At 38.1% G+C, this 17,173-nt stretch overlaps 1 long non-coding RNA gene across 6 annotated transcripts in view; it reads right to left on the bottom strand.

The window, feature by feature from the left end:
- LOC147370846 (uncharacterized) overlaps nt 1-17,173 on the bottom strand; it is a 290,061-nt gene that overhangs the window by 244,107 nt on the left and 28,781 nt on the right. For all 6 annotated transcript variants that reach the window (XR_015166194.1, XR_015166196.1, XR_015166192.1 and 3 more), the window contains one exon: nt 204-271. This is a non-coding gene — a long non-coding RNA (uncharacterized LOC147370846). The remainder of the gene's footprint in view (nt 1-203; nt 272-17,173) is intronic.

Here is a 17,173-nt window from a genome sequence, read left to right as displayed (position 1 = left end):
TTTGTGGTACATTGTTACAACAGCACTGGGAATTTTATATGGTGGAATTATCCAAAGAAGGCTCTAATTTTTTTGTTTGTATTGCTAACTTCTGCTTCACAGGATTTCTAAGTTTAATAATCCAGAAGATGTGCTCAATCAATAAGAGGACTGACAGATAATTAGCATTTTCAAATAAATTCAAGATTATTGATTACATTTACCTTAGTAGAGCTGCATTTCAGGTTATTTCTTCTTAGTAGGATCTGATGGAACAAACACCAAAAGTAACCTGAAATGGTAATGAAAATAACTCTGAAGTCACTAAAAATAAATCAGTATAATTCATAATAACCCCATGCAAGTTGAATGCATGAAGTAGGACACTCAAAGCCAGTGCTCTTGGACAACCCAAAGGGATGGGGTTGGGATGATGGGGGAGGGATGTGGGAAAGGATTCAGAATGAGGGGAGGCACATGTGTGCCTGTGGCTGACTCATGTTTATATGTGGCAGGGGCCACCAAAGTGTTATGAAATGATTGTCTTCCAGTTAAAATTAATTAATTAATTAAAAGAAAAAAAAAAAAAAAACTCAGGCTGATCCTTCAACTACTTTAATTGCTCTATCATAAGTTAGATACCTACTTTGTGCCAGCTCTACTGGGCAATACTAGGACCAAAGTGTGTTGTTGGTTGTACCAACTGTGTCCTACAATACTCTGTGCAGTCTCCCAGAGGAGCTAGGGAATAGGGACTGAAATTTACCTCATCCTTTGCTCACCAGTCTATACCCCTAGGTCATTGGGAATCGCTGGGTTTAATGCCTGCAATTGCTAATACAGAGATAAGAACAAGGTTCTAGAACTCTTCTTAGGAGGTACCAAGAGAGATAGTCTAGGTTCCCAGAGGAGTTACTCCTTAAATCAAAGCTCAAAACTGAGTAAGAATTAGTCACATGAAGGAATAAAAGAAATATCACTTACAGCAAAAATCCTATGCAAAATCCAAGTAGCCAGAGAGGGTATGCTTGTTCATGAGACTGCAAAATACTCGGTTTAACAAGACCATAGGGTAAGTAGAGAGGGCAGAGGATAAAACAGGTATAAGCAGAGACGAAATCATGAAAGCTCTTGAATGCATGTTAGAGAAAATAAATAGAGCCAAGCACACAATTACAAGCAAGTAAATTAATCAGATTAAATACTAGAATGATTACTAATATATAATAGTAAAAATATTACTATTTTTAGTAATAGGGAAAAATAGGATGGAAGGCAAGGCTGGAATCTATTGAAGTCAATATAAAATCCAGGATTAAATATGAAGCCTGAAGCACGAATTTAGATGGAAAGAAGTGGATAAATGCAAGAAATAACAATGAATACATATTACTGATTGCATCTAGAGGCAGAAAATAAAGAAATCAAGAAAGACTCTCAGGGTTTGGGAAGACAAGATAGAGAATAAGGGAGGAAAATGAGGTGAAGTATAAGGAGTAGTTAGGTTTGGTTTTGGATGTTAGGTTTGATGTCCTCAAGGTGCATTTTTGGTAGAAATATTTAACAATACATTTTATTAATTGTAATTGTGTTACATTGTACTAATATATAAAAGCTCAAGAGCGAGATTGAGCATGAAAATTTGTGTCATCATCCGCACATACCTGTTAGCCAAAGAAAAGCAGTGAGAGTAGCAGAGATCCACAGAGAAAATACATAGAAAAATCATAGAATAGGGCTTATAACAGCACCTCCAAGAACAACTAAATTGTATGGCACAGATAGAAAAGAGGAGACCGTGAAAGGAGTTTAGGTGTAGGCCAAAAATGTGTTCTGGTGTGTGGAAACTCATGGAGTGTTCCAAATAGAATGAGGTCACCAGTTTCAAATATTCAGAGGATTATGGTAGATGAAGACTGAAAATTATGATTTGGCCACAAAGAGAGAATTGTCTAGTGCAATTACTGGTCTAAAGAGTGACTGAATCTCTGAGCTGGTTCACAGTTTAATGTAAAAATGTTTTAGTTAAGGACATAAGGTCACTTATAATATTAGTAAGTACTAATAAACAGTAGCTGATTGATCAGTTAATCCTTCATTATCATAACCAATTAGAATTCTGTACATAAAATCTGTACATTGGATATGAATCCAGAAACCCTGTGAACAATTGAAAGGGGCATTTCTATAATGCTGTAAATTGTCTCTTAATTAATTTTCTATATATAACTGAATATCCACCCTTAGATTATATCCAGGGACCTGATTCTAAATAATTCACATTAATTTATTTTGTAATTATACCAGAAAACTGACTATGGCTTAACATTCTGAATAAAGAATAATTTTATACCTAGGAGAATTTTTTGGCAGCATACAGAGTTGAGATTCATCCTAGAAAAAACTGTTTCCCATGGATGACTGCCCACGGAAAAATCATGAAATGAATGAATGAATATGTGGGTGAATGAGAAAAAGTACATATGTGTAATGGGAAACAGACTGTGCTAGGCTAATGGGATTAACCCAGATTATTCCAAAAGGAAATTTTAGACCATGATCCATGAAGAAACAAACTTTCACGAAACACAGAAAAACTATAACATGCAGTTATCTTCTATATGTGATGTTTGTTTTATTTGCTCTTCCTCTGCTTTCAGCACCCTTCCTTGCTAACAAATTTTCACTAACAAATATCTGTTACTTTCATAGTTCTGAAATTTACTCTATAACTGTACCCATAAATCAGTACCATTTTCTATCTCCTACCAGTCCAAGGGAATCTGTCCCTTGTTCTTGTCTAGCAGGCCAGATACTCAGAACTACTTAGAACTATGGGGAAAATATCCCAGCTCCCCTCAGAATATACATGTACTTAATAGGCAATTAATAGAACATTTGCAGATGTTTTCAGTTTCCCCTTACACTTTAATCATGGAGATTGATTGTATTGTTAAACTTGTGCCAAGCAGAAATATTCTACTTTTTAAAATACTAACCAAAAGCGAGTTCTTTATAATTTGATTTCACCACAGTGTTCCATTGATTCAAAACAAGGCTAAAGAGGAAAACAGTTGTCCATCAGCTTTTAAAGAACTATACTTCCAATGCAATCATACTGCTACTCAGGATAATTGTTCGTACTGCTGTAAAAGTTGACATATATACACACAGACATATGCACACACATACACTGTCCTCAAATAAATAAGACACTATAAAACATGAACTCATTGGTGACATAAGTCCTACTTCATTTGAAAAGTAAAAGTCACCATATAATTACGGGACATATACAGAATATTCAGATTCAGTAAGATATATTCTGCTAATTCCCACTAACATACTTTGGTTCAGACCTTTAAGGAAAAAAAAAAAAAAAAAGGTAGGGGGAAATAAGGAAAAATTATCTTTGTCTCTCTCTGTCTCTCTCGATCCATTTTTTTTTTTTTTTTTTTGGTGACTATTCTATTAAAGAACATAAAAATCCTCAGGGATGATATTCTTCTTTCCTCCTAAATAGCCCTTCACAGTAGTGCCTTATGCTAACTTTTCCAGGGCTTTTAACTTTCAAACATAACATTCTGAAGAGCTACTCTTGACAGCACAGCTACAAAAGTAGTCTTCTACATTTAACAATTCTTTACATAAGTGCATTTTTCTTGTGCAACTTCACTTTCACTTTTCACTTTCTTGCATTGGAGAAGGAAATGGCAACCCACTCCAGTGTTCTTGCCTGGAGAATCCCAGGGACGGGGGAGCCTCGTGGGCTGTCTGTGGGGTCGCACAAAGTCAGACATGACTGAAGCGACGCAGCAGCAGCAGCAGCAGCACAGGATTTTAAAACTGCATATATATATATATTTTTTTTTTTTTTTTTCAGTTCAATCACTCGGTCATGTCCAACTCTTTGCGACTCCATGAATCGCAGCATGTCAGACCTCCCTGTCCATCATCAACTCCCGGAGTTCACTCAGACTCATGTCCATCGAGGCAGTGATGCCATCCAGCCATCTCGTCCTCTGTCATCCCCTTCTCCTCCTGCCTCCAATCCCTCCCAGCATCAGAGTCTTTTCCAATGAGTCAGCTCTTTGCATTAGGCGGCCAAAGTATTGGAGTTTCAGCTTCAACACCAGTCCTTTCAATGAACACCCAGGACCGATCTCCTTTAGAATGGACTGGTTGGATCTCCCTGCAGTCCAGGGACTCTCAAGAATCTTCTCCAACACCACAGTTCAAAAGCATCAATTCTTTAGTGCTCAGCTTTCTTTATAGTCCAACTCTCACATCCATACATGACCACTGGAAAAACCATAGCCTTGACTAGACAGACCTTTGTTGGCAAAGTAATGTCTCTGCCTTTTAATATGCTAAGTTGGTCATAACTTTCCTTCCAAGGAGTAAGCGTCTTTTAATTTCATGGCTGTAATCACCATCTAGTGCTATTTATAAATGGTATATATATATATATATATATATATATACACACACACATATATATATATCTCTCTATATATATAGTATTTAAATTGACTTTGAATCTGAAAATACACATAACATATGTATCCTTGAAACAAATATAATTTTGGTATGCTATATTTGAAATTTGACTCCATAACTCCTTTGTGAGCTTTTAAGTTTCCCTATTACTTCTGGTAGGAAAAGGAAACCCACTCCATTATTCTTGCCTGGAGAATCACATAGACAGAAGAGCCTGGCAGGCTACAGTCCATGGGGTCACAAGAGTCGGACATGACTTAGCGACTAAAGAGAGACAGAGATTATTTCTGGTGTTTTGCTTTCAATTGACACCACCCATTACATGTTATGAGCTTTCCTGGTGGTTCAGATGGTAAAGAATCTGCTTGCAATGTGAGAGACCTGGGTTCAGTCCCTGGGTTGGGAAGATCCCTTGGAGGAAGACATGGCAACCCACTCCAGTATTCGTACCTGGAGAATCACCATGGACAGCCGAGCCTGGCGGGCTACAGCCCATGGGGTTGCAAAGAGTCAGACACCACTGAGTGACTAAACACAGCACAACACATTACATGTTATAAGCCAATGGTGTCCTATAGTAATGATGATCCTAATGTAATAGACTTTTCTACACGTGTAAAATACTTTGATTAAATCTTCAAAAGGACTAAGAATTTGGGTAATACCCAGAGTAAGTATTTGGGTTTCCACAGCACTCCAATAAAGGATATTTTAAGCTTTGTAAGTTTTCTAGCCCTTGAATCAAACTAGATAAGTAATAGACTACTCCATCTCTGCCTAAGGTGAGCCCTAACTTCTAGACTGATCAGTAATGCAACAAACTATTTGAAATATTAATTGAACTTAATTCAATCAGAATCTCAGTCCTGTCCTACTCTTTGTGACCCCAAGGACTGTAGCCTACCAAGCTCCTCTGTCCATGAGGATTCTCCAGGCAAGAATACTGAAGTGGGTAGCCACAAAGCCATTCCCTACTCCAGGGATCTTCTTGAATCTTCTTGACCCAGGGAGCAAACTCAGGTCTCCTGCATCACAGGCAGATTTATATATATAAATTATATATAAATTAAATTAAATATAATTATATATATATAAATATATAAATTTTTTAAAAATCAGTTAAACATTTAATTGAAGTACTTTAATGAAAAGTCTTAACAGCTGCCCTTTAATCACAGAATCGAATCCCAAGCCGATTAAATGTCATACAGGGCTCTGTGAAAATTGATTCTTAATAAACTTTTAAATTTCATTCTTCACATTTACTTCTTTGCTCTCATTTGCCTTTGGGCCTTTTCACAGTTTGTTCCCCTAAATCTGGAACACTTTTCCCCAAAAATTTCATATATCATGCTTTACATCTAATTTGAGGCATAACTCCATGAAGCATTCTACCTGCAATCCCATTCTATCCCCTGATCTCCACACACATAGACTGTTTTTACTGGAGTCCTCTCATGTGAAGTCACAGCACATGGGACTTCCTCCATCACAACCCTAATCACATTATACTTTGGTTTCCTGTTTGAACTATTATCTTGGAGGGTAGGCACCATGGCTGTTGCATTCAACATTTTAATCTCTAGTGCTTAGCCTAGTGATGAGTATATAATAGATACTCAATACTATTACATATAGATTGATGAATTATTGAAGTTAGTGTAAGAATTAATGAAAATACACAGCATCAATAATTTAAAAACTACATTTATTTAAATAAGGGTGCTAAAACTAAAAGGTCTTGCTGAAAAGAAAGAAGAACACACAGCCAAAAAAGATATTTGTCCTGAAAGCTTGAATTAAGACTATTTTCTCCTGTTTCTGAAAAAATATTACAATAAAATAATTTTTTCTTGAAGTAAATTACTTTAAAGGTACATGAATTTGGCCATTCCAAAATTATAACTTTCCCATTTTTTCTGCATTTAATTCCTTTTTATGCAGAGTAATGTGTGTTTTGGTCACTCTGTACATCACTGTTATAACTTATTCTACATTTATAAAATAACCCTTCTATCTTTAACCAAGCTGTTCAAGTCATCAGGTTAAAAAGAAAAAAAAAATAAATTTGCATTTTTAAAAAGAGGTTCAAGACAGATTTGACCCTTTAGAATGTCATGAGTCCTTTTGCATTTCTCAATACCTTTAAAAATTCTTTTGATTTTAAAACAGATATTTTTCTACCAAATTAACAGTTTTAACAGAAACTCTATTCTACCTGTTAACATGAGAAGTTTTTCTGAAAATTTTAAAAAACAGAACTCCATTAAAACACTTCCACACATAATATTTATTTATATGCCTATGCATTTATTACTTATTATTATAAGATCACATGAAACTTTACAATATAAAGAAATTAGTCATTGATGTAGGGCTTCCCTGGTGGCTCAGACAGTAAAGAATCTGCCTGCAATGCAGGAGACCCAGGTTCAATCTCTGAGTCAGGAAGATCTCCTGGAGAAGCAAATAGCTACCCATGTCAATATTCTTGCCTTGATATTTCCATTGACAGAGGAACCTGGCAGGCTACAGGCCATGTGGTTGCAAAGAGTTGAACGTAACTGAAAGACTAATAACACTACAATAATAATATTATAATCATTAATGTAAAATTCAGTTATTTATTGCTAAGTGTTTTATATGCAAGGCTTATTTTAATCACCACCAGCAATGAATATTATAAGAAATATAAGTGTGCTTGAATGTGAATGTGAAAACCGCTCAGTCATGTCCACTATTTGCGACCCCATGGATTGTAACTCATCAGGTTCTTCTTCTTCTGTCCATGGAATTCTCCAGGCCAGAATACTGGAGTGGGTTGTCCTTTCCATCTCCTGGGGATCTTCCCAACCCAGGGATCGAACCCCCGTCTCCCACATTGCAGGCGGATTCTTTACCATCTGAACTACAGGGAAGCAAACATGTGCTTACTTAGGGCACCAGCAATTCCTGAATAACCTCCTCCAGAAAGAGGATAGGGAAAGTATTTAATATGTCATATTGTTAAAATGGCATACAAAAATACAATGTTAAAGAAAAGAAGAAAAAAAAAAAAAAGAACTAACGCATATATATGGAATTTATAAAGATGGTAACAATAACCCTGTATACGAGACAGCAAAAGAGACACTGATGTATAGAACAGTCTTTTGGACTCTGTGGGAGAGGGAGAGGGTGGGATGATTTGGGAAAATGGCATTGAAATATGTATAATATCATATATGAAACGAGTCGCCAGTCCAGGTTCAATTCACGATACTGGATGCTTGGGGCTGGTGCACTGGAACGACCCAGGGGGATGGTATGGGGAGGGAGGAGGGAGGAGGGTTCAGGATGGGGAACACATGTATGCCTGTGGCGGATTCATTTTGATATATGGCAGAACCAATACAATATTGTAAAGTTTAAAAATAAAATTAAAAAAATACAAAAAATATAAAATAAAATGGCATACAATTTTACCACAGGGAAAATAAAAACTTTGTTGAACTCTTTTCATGAATCATAATTAATGGTTTAGAAATATTTTCATTTTTGAATTGCATATTAGGAAACTTAATAAACAAGTCAGTGTTTGAGGCCTCTAAACTTCTCAATTTGCCTCTATTTCTTACAACAGTCCTGTGAGATAATTAATAGTCTACAAAGTACTGATAAATGGAGATTTATACTACCAAAAGCCATTTATAAATTCAACATAATTCCTATCAAGATTCCAATGCCACTTTTTACATCAGTAGAAAAAAATACTCTTAAAGTTTATATGTAACCACAGAAGACCTTGAATAGCCAAAGATACCCTGAGAAAGAAGAACAAAGCAGGAGGCATCATACTTCCTGATTTCATACTGAACTATGAAGCTACGGTCATCAAATGAGGATGGTACATAAAAACAGACAAATACACCAATGGTACAGAATTAACAGCCCAGAAAAAACTCAAACACACACAATCAACTAATATTTGACAAAGGAACCAAGAATACTAGTGGAGGAAAAAAATAGTCATTTCAACGAATAGTCTGGGATAAGTGGATGTTCACATATAAAAGAATGGACTTATATTTTACATTACTCAAAAAAATTTAACTATAAATAAATGCTTAAATGTAAGACCTCTTAGAAGAAGGAAACCATAAACCTCCTAGAAGAAAACACAGAAATAAAGCTCCTTGAGATAGGTCTTAGTAAGGACCTTTTGTATGTAATGCCTAAAAAACAAGTAACAAAATAAAAAATAAACAAATGAAACTACATCAAATAAAAACCTTCTGAACAGCGATAGAAACCAGCAACAAAGAGACAATCTATGGAATATTTTAAAAATTGCAAACCATACATCTGATAAAGGGTTAAAATTCAAAATATATCAATATTTGAAACAACTCAATACCAAAAAAAAAAAAAAAAAAGCCAAGTAACTTAATTTTAAAAATGGGCAAAGGACCTGAATAGACAATAGAAATTTCTCCAGAGAAGATTTACAAAAGGTCAACAGGTCCACGAAAAGATGCTCCTTAGGAAAATGCAAATTAAAATGACAATATGATATTACCCCATGCCTGTCGGAATGACCGTCACCAAAAAGACAAGAATTAACAAATAGTGGCATGGATGTGGAGAAAAGGGAACCCTTGTGCACAGTTGGTGGCAGGGTAAACTGGTATGGCAACCAGGGGAAATAGGAAGGGGTATTCTCGAATAATAAAAACAGAACTATCATATGATCCAGGAATTTTACTACTGGATATTTATCCAAAGGAAATAAAACCATTCAACTTAAAAAAAAGAAAATCTGAAACCGCATGTTCAAAGCATCATTAACTAACAATAGCTAAGATACAGAAACAAGAATCCATTGATGGATGACGAAAACATCAAGCTGTAGAAAAAACAAGGAAATCCTACCATATATGACAACAAGGATAAACCTTGAAGGTATAATGCCTATGCTAAGTGAAGTAAGTCAGACAGACTAACGCGGAATCTACTGGAGCCTATTATACAGAGTGAAGTAAGCCAGAAAGAAAAACACCAATACAGTATACTAACGCATATATATGGAATTTAGAAAGATGGTAACAATAACCCTGTATACGAGACAGCAAAAGAGACACTGATGTATAGAACAGTCTTTTGGACTCTGTGGGAGAGGGAGAGGGTGAGATGATTTGGGAGAATGGCATTGAAATATGTATAATATCATATATGAAACGAGTCGCCAGTCCAGGTTCGATTCACGATACTGGATGCTTGGGGCTGGTGCACTGGGACAACCCAGAGGGATGGTATGGGGAGGGAGGAGGGAGGGGGTGCAGGATTGGGAACACGTGTATGCCTGTGGCGGATTCATTTCGATATATGGCAGAACCAATACAATATTGTAAAGTTTAAAAATAAAATAAAAATTTAAAAAAATAAATAAAATGCACTGGCTGAAGAGCCAAATAAAAAAATAAAATAAAATAAAAATAAACCAAAAACAAACACAGAAAGAGAGATTACACTGTGTGCTTACTTGAGATTAAGAGTAGAAGTAGGAGAAACTGGAGGAAGGTGGTCAAAGGTACAAACCCCCAGTAATAAGATAAATAAATACTTGGAATTCAATGTAACACATAATACCTATAAATAGAACTTATGTACAATGTGTAGGAAAGTCATTGAGGGTAAATCCTAAGAGTTCTCATCACAAAGGGAAATAATTTTTCTTTAATCTTTAAAGAAATAAAAAAAAAAAATAAAGACATGTCCTCTTTCTTTTTTTATTATCGGTTGGACAAACCAAGGTAACATTTCACGCAAAGATGGGCACAATAAAGGACAGAAATGGTAGGGACTTAACAGAAGATATTAAGAGGTGGCAAGAATACACAGAAGAACAGTACAAAAAAGATCATCACAACCCAGAAAATCACGACCGTGTGATCACTCACCTAGAGCCAGACATCCTGGAATATGAAGTCAAATGGGACTTAGGAAGCATCACTATGAACAAAGCTGGTGGAGGTGATGGAATTCCAGTTGAGCTATTTCAAATCCTGAAAGATGACACTATGAAAGTGCTGCAGTCAATATGCCAGCAAATTTGGAAAACTCAGCTGTGGCTACAGGACTGGAAAAGGTCAGTTTTCATTCCAATCACAAAGAAAGGTAATGCCAAGGAATGCTCAAACTACCGCACAATTGCATTCATCTCACACGCTAGTAAAGTAATGCTCAAAATTCTCCAAGCCAGGCTTCAGCAATACGTGAACTGTGAAATTCCAGATGTTCAGGCTGGTTTTAGAAAAGGCAGAAGAACCAGAGATCAAATTGCCAACATCCACTGGATTGTCGAAAAAGCAAGAGAATTCCAGAAAAACATGTGTTTCTGCTTTATTGACTATGCCAAAGCCTTTGACTGTGTGGATCACAATAAACTGTGGAAAATTCTTCAAGAGATGGGAATACCAGAACACCTGACCTGCCTCTTGAGAAACCTGTATTCATGTCAGTAAGCAACAGTTAGAACTGGACATGGAACAACAGACTGGTTCCAAATAGGAAAAGGAGTATGTCAAGACTGTATACTGTCACCCTGCTTATTTAACTTATATGCAGAGTACATCATGAGAAACGCTGGGCTAGAGGAAGCACAAGCTGGAATCAAGATTGCCGGGAGAAATATCAATAACCTCAGATATGCAAATGACACCACCCTTATGGCAGAAAGTGAAGAAGAACTAGAGAGCCTCTTGAAAGTGCCAGGAGCTGGCATATTGCATATTGAGTGCAGCACTTTCCACAGCATCATCTTTCAGGATCTGGAATAGCTCAACTGGAATTCTATCACTGCCCGGAGCCAGCGTGAGGAACTCCACCCATGACAAAGATCATGAGGAAGGAGGCTTGGCATACGCAAAGGCGGGATCGAGCCTCAGGGGTCCCCCTGGAAATTCTACCCCCAAAACCAGAGTCTGCCTACTTTCTGCTTTGTGCTTTCACCTACACCTCTGACTTTACGGGGGGCTGTCCCCCACTACCTCTCTCTGAAAAAAGAGTTAGCTTACAGCTCCAGTTAATAATTCCTGGGTGTGACAGTGTTTAACCTACAAACTCCTTTGGAAATCCTCTAGCCTGCCTGAATAGGTTTTTCCGGCCACATGTGATTGTTCAGAGCCTTCCAACTGTGAGAGGCAGGAGATGTTCTAAACTGTCTAAACACAGACTCCTTTGAGTAGTTAAAAGATTGATTAGAAATTGTATTGGTGAAGGGTTTTTCACTTATTGGGCCAATGTTTGCTGCTAAGTCTCCATATCCCTTACCTGCTGTGTCCTTGGCAGTGTATTGATTGATATAATGGGTGTATAGAAATGTAAGTAGTAGCCTCAATGTTTGTAAACTTGGACCCTTGAGTTAAGTCTTTTCTTGATTGAGCCCACCTCACCTTTGCCCTATATGAATACAGCTTTGTCCAATGCTTTTTTGGAGGCTGGTGCCTGACTTTGGAATAATCACCTTTAGAGAAAGATAAGTTTCTTAAAATGTTAACAGGCCTCCTGGCCAGAAGATGATGTAATTCACCTGAACTTTTGCATATGATAAGTTTGAAAGCCTGGCTTCGATTAGGACCAGGAATTGCTGTCCTTGCATGACTCCACCCCTTCCCCCATTATCATCTATGCACAACTCAAGGTATAAAAACTACTTTGGAACATAAAGTGCAGGCCTTGTTCACCGAAACTTGGTCTCCCCATGTTGCTCTCTCTCCCAAATTCTGGCTGAGTCTCCATCTGGAGCACGGAACCCGCCATGCTTGCTAATTATGCCTGGGCTTCTAAGATCCGACCAGGGAGGCCTCAGTGTCTCCTCTCCTTCGGGAGAACAGAAGGACGCCTGCGGCCTACATAAGTGGTGCAAACTTCTTGTCTTGAAGTTTTATTGGTCTCCCACGTAAACCAAGCTACTCAGCCTCTTTTCTCCACTGAATTTTCCTACTGAGCTATCCTCATCCAATTCTCTTTATATCTTTGATAAAATATTTAAATAAATAGGTTGCCTATGCCGTCTCTCCTTCGAATACCCTGGATCAGCCGGGGCTGGACCCCGGCATGAAAGTGAAAGAGGAAAGTGAAAGTGTGGGCTTAAAGTTCAACATTCAGAAAACGAAGATCATGGCATCCGGTCTCAACACTTCATGGCAAATAAATGGGGAAACAGTGGAAACAATGGCTGACTTTATTTTTCTGGGCTCCAAAATCACTGCAGATGGTGATCGCAGCCATGAAATTAAAAGACGCTTACTCCTTGGAAGGACAGTTATCACCAACCTAGACAGTATATTAAAAAGCAGAGACATTACTTTGCCAACAAAGGTTCGTCTACTCAAAGCTCTGGTTTTTCCAGTGGTCATGTATGGATGTGAGAGCTGGACTATAAAGAAAGCTGAGCGCTGAAGAATTGATGCTTTTGAACTGTGGTGTTGAAGACTCTTGAGAGTCCCTTGGACTGCATGGAGATCCAACCAGTCCATCCTAAAGGAGATCAGTCCTGGGTGTTCATTGGAAGGACTGATATTGAAGCTGAAACTCCAATACTTTGGCCACCTGATGAGAAGAGCTGACTCATTGGAAAAGACCCTGATGCTGGGAAAGATTGAGCACAGGAGGAGAAGGGGACAACAGAGGATGAGATGGTTGGATGGCATCACCAACTCGATGGACATGGGTTTGGGTGAACTCTGGGAGTTGGTGATGGACAGAGAAGCCTGGCATGCTACAGTTCATGGGGTCTCAAAGAGTCGCACATGACTGAGCGACTGAACTTAACTGAACTGATGGCTTAGCAGATAAAGAATCCACCTGCAATGCCAGAAACCCAGGAGACATGGGTTTGATCCCTGGGTTGGGAAGATCCCCTGCAGGATAAAAATAGCAACCCACTCCAGTATTATCACTTGAAAAGTCCCCACAGAGAGAGGAGCCTAGCATGGCTACATTCCATGGGATCGCAAATAGTAGGACATGACTGAGCAAGATTGAGAATATAGATTTTGAGAGGAAATATACTAAGGTAATATAGAAATTATTTCATGGATTAATTGCAGTATGAATGAGATCACTTTTTGGACTCAGTTCAGTTCAGTTCAGTCGCTCAGTCGTGTCCAACTCTTTGCGACCCCATGAATTACAGCACACCAGGCCTCCCTGTCCATCACCAACTCCTGGAGTTCACTCAAACTCATGTCCATAAAGTCGGTGATGCCATCCAGGAATCTCATCCTGTCGTCCTCTTCTCCTCCTGCCCTCAATCCCTCCCAGCATCAGGGTCTTTTCCAATAAGTCAACTCTTCGCATGAGCTAGCTAAAGTACTGTTTTTTCAGCTTTAATATCATTCCTTCCAATGAACACCCAGGACTGATCTTTAGAATGGACTGGTTGGATCTGCTTGAAGTCCAAGGGACTCTCAAGAGTCTTCTCCAACACCACAGTTCAAAAGCATCAATTCTTCAGTGCTCAGCTTTCTTCACAGTCCAACTCTCACATTCATACATGACCACTTGAAAAACCATAGCCTTGACCAGATGGACCTTTGTTGGCAAAGTAATGTCTTTGCTTTTGAATATGCTGTCTAGGTTAGTCATAACTTTCCTTCCAAGGAGTAAGTGTCTTTTAATTTCATGGCTGCAGTCACCATCTGCAGTGATTTTGGAGCCCAGAAAAATAAAGTCTGAAACTGTTTCCCCATCTATTTCCCATGAAGAGAGGGGACCAGATGCCATGATCTTCATTTTCTGAATGTTGAGGTTTAAGCCAACTTTTTCACTTTCCTCCTTCACTTTCATCAAGAGGCTTTTTAGTTCCTCTTCACTTTCTGCCATAAGGGTGGTGTCATCTGCATATCTGAGGTTATTGATATTTCTCCTGGCAATCTTGATTCCAGCTTATGCTTCTTCCAGCCCAGCATTTCTCATGATGTACTCTGCATATAAGTTAAATAAGCACGGTGACAATATACAGCCTTGACGTACTCCTTTTCCTATTTGGAACCAGTCTGTTGTTCCATGTCCAGTTCTAACTATTGCTTCCTGACCAGCATATACTAGTAAAGAGCAAAATGAGTATTTCAGGTGTAGAACAATATGAAAGAATTATTCATGAACATGTTTTGTTTTGTTATTAAAATGAGGAAACCAACACCTTGGGTATAAAAAACGATGCATGAAAAATGTAAATAGTTTAAATGTACTCTATTAAATATCAGTATATTTAGATTCTTGGACACAAGCTAAGCAATTGACCCAAGAGACAACATAGAATAATTATTTCTCTTAAGCATAAAAGTGACCAAAGACAATTTAAGAAAAATAAAATTACTAGTCAATGTATTACAGAAAGGTATTATTAGATTTAAGGAGGTCACTGAAGGGGCTTCCCTAGTAGCTCAGTTGGTAAAGAATCCACCTGCAATGCAGGAGACCCCAGTTTGATTCCTGGGTCAGGAAGATCTGCTGGAGAAGGGATAGGCTAATCACTCCAGTATTCTTTGTCTTCCCTTATGGCTAGCTGGTAAAGAATCTACCTGCAATGCAGGAGACCTAGGTTCAATCCCTGGCTTGGGAAGATCACCTGAAGAAGGGAAAAGCTACACACTCCATTATTCTGGCCTGGAGAATTCCATGGACTATACAGTCCATGGGGTTGCCAAGACTTGGACACGACTGAGCGACTTTCACCAAGCAATACCAAAGTAATATATGTAGGCCAAATCATGTATTTTGTTAGTAGTGCTTCTTAAATAGCTCCAAGTTTTCAGGCCTGGTTATCTTGATTGAAATGGCAAGGAAGATACCAAAAGACATCTAGTATGTTGTAACAGGAATTCACACAGGTAGTCCTAACTCACCTTGTGCTTATTTATTACCATAGGTTTCTTGGTTCTTCATATTTTTTTCTTCCATCTCTATATCTCTTTTCTTGCCCAAATTCTCCTATTTTTACATTGAAGGACTGTGTAAAATCTTTCATGATCATTCAAGTCAATGATATCATGATATTAGTCCTATTCACCGAACATCTACCAATTCAGATTCCTACCAGGCAAATAGCAGGCATATAAAAGGAACACATATTCACTTCTCCCTGAAGTTAGTTATGGCCACATAGTTTGATTTGGACAATAAAATGTGTGTCACAAGAGGGTGGAGTTATTTAAGAGATAAAATTCAGTGCTACATAACTTTCACTCTGACATTTTAGATTGGAATTTTCAATAGGCTGTGTCCCTAAAAAGGAGTACAATATATTTAAGAAACTAAATAAATAAATAACCTGACCTGCCTATTGAGAAATCTGTATGCAGGTCAGGAAGCAACAGTTAGAACTGGACATGGAACAACAGACTGGATCCAAATTGGGAAAGGAGTACGTCAAGGCTGTATAGTATCACTCTGCTCATTTAACTTGTATGCAGAGTACATCATGAGAAATGCTGGGCTGGATGAAGCACAGCTGGAATCAAGATTGCTGGGAGAAATATCAATAACCTCACATATGTAGATGATAACACTCTTATGGCAGAAAGCAAAGAAGAACTAAAGAGCCTCTTGATGAAAGTAAAAGAGGAGAGTGAAAATGTTGGCTTAAAACTGAACATTCAGAAAACTAAGATCATGACATCTGATCCCATCAATTCATGGAAAACAGATGGGGAAACAATAAAAACAGTGGCTGAGTTTATTTTGGGGGACTGCAGATGGGGACTGCAGCCATGAAATTAAAAGACTCTTGCTCCTTGGAAAGAAAGTTATGACCAACCTAGACAGCATGTTAAAAAGCAGAGACATTACTTTGCCAACAAAGGTCCATCTAGTCAAAATTATGGCTTTTCCAGTCACATATGGATGTGAGAGTTGGACTATAAAGAAAGCTGAGCACCGAAGAATTGATGCTTTTGAACTGTGGTGTTGGAGAAGACTCTTGAGAGTCTCTTGGACTGCATGGAGATCCAACCAGTCTATCCTAAAGGAAATCAGTCCTGAATATTCATTGGAAGGACTGATGCTGAAGCTGAAACTCCAATACTTTGGCCACCTGATGCGAAAAACTGACTCATTGGAAAAGACCCTGATGCTGGGAAAGATTGAAGTCAGGAGGAGAAGGGGACGACAGAGGATGAGATGGTTGGATGGCATCACCGACTCAATGGACATGAGTTTGAGTAAACTCTGGGAGTTGGTGATGGACAGGGAAGCCTGGCGTGCTGCAGTCCATGGGGTCGCAAATAGTCGGACAAGACTGAGTGACTGAGCTGAACTAAACTGAACTGAACTTTCTAAAAGAGAAAGCCAAAACCTTGGTGAGTTCACTGATGAATTCTACCAAACTCTTAAAGATGAAATAAAATCAGTGATATGTATAAATCCCTCTCCTCCTTCCTCCAGTACAACCACATGGCCATTTGCAATGACTCTCTTATCCCTTGAATTGTGGAAATATACAGCGTAGGCCCACACAAATAGTAGGTGTTTAACAAACCTTTGTTTGTTTGTTTTCTTTTCTTGAGTGGCTAAGATATCCCATCAGCAGTTAAGACATTGGAACCTGAGTTTGACAGGTGATTGGTACTAAGAATTTCTATTGTGATGTCACAAATATTAGCTCTTATTTCACTATGTATTGAATTTTCTGGCATTATGCTAACCAGAA

This window comes from Bos grunniens, chromosome 6, assembly GCF_055505025.1.
Source record: "Bos grunniens cultivar Pamir isolate PY7600 chromosome 6, Bosgru_T2T1.0, whole genome shotgun sequence".
In the NCBI taxonomy this organism is placed as follows: Eukaryota; Metazoa; Chordata; class Mammalia; order Artiodactyla; family Bovidae; genus Bos; species Bos grunniens.
Note: the sequence above shows the minus strand (reverse complement) of the source record. Positions and strands in the feature narration are given on the sequence as shown.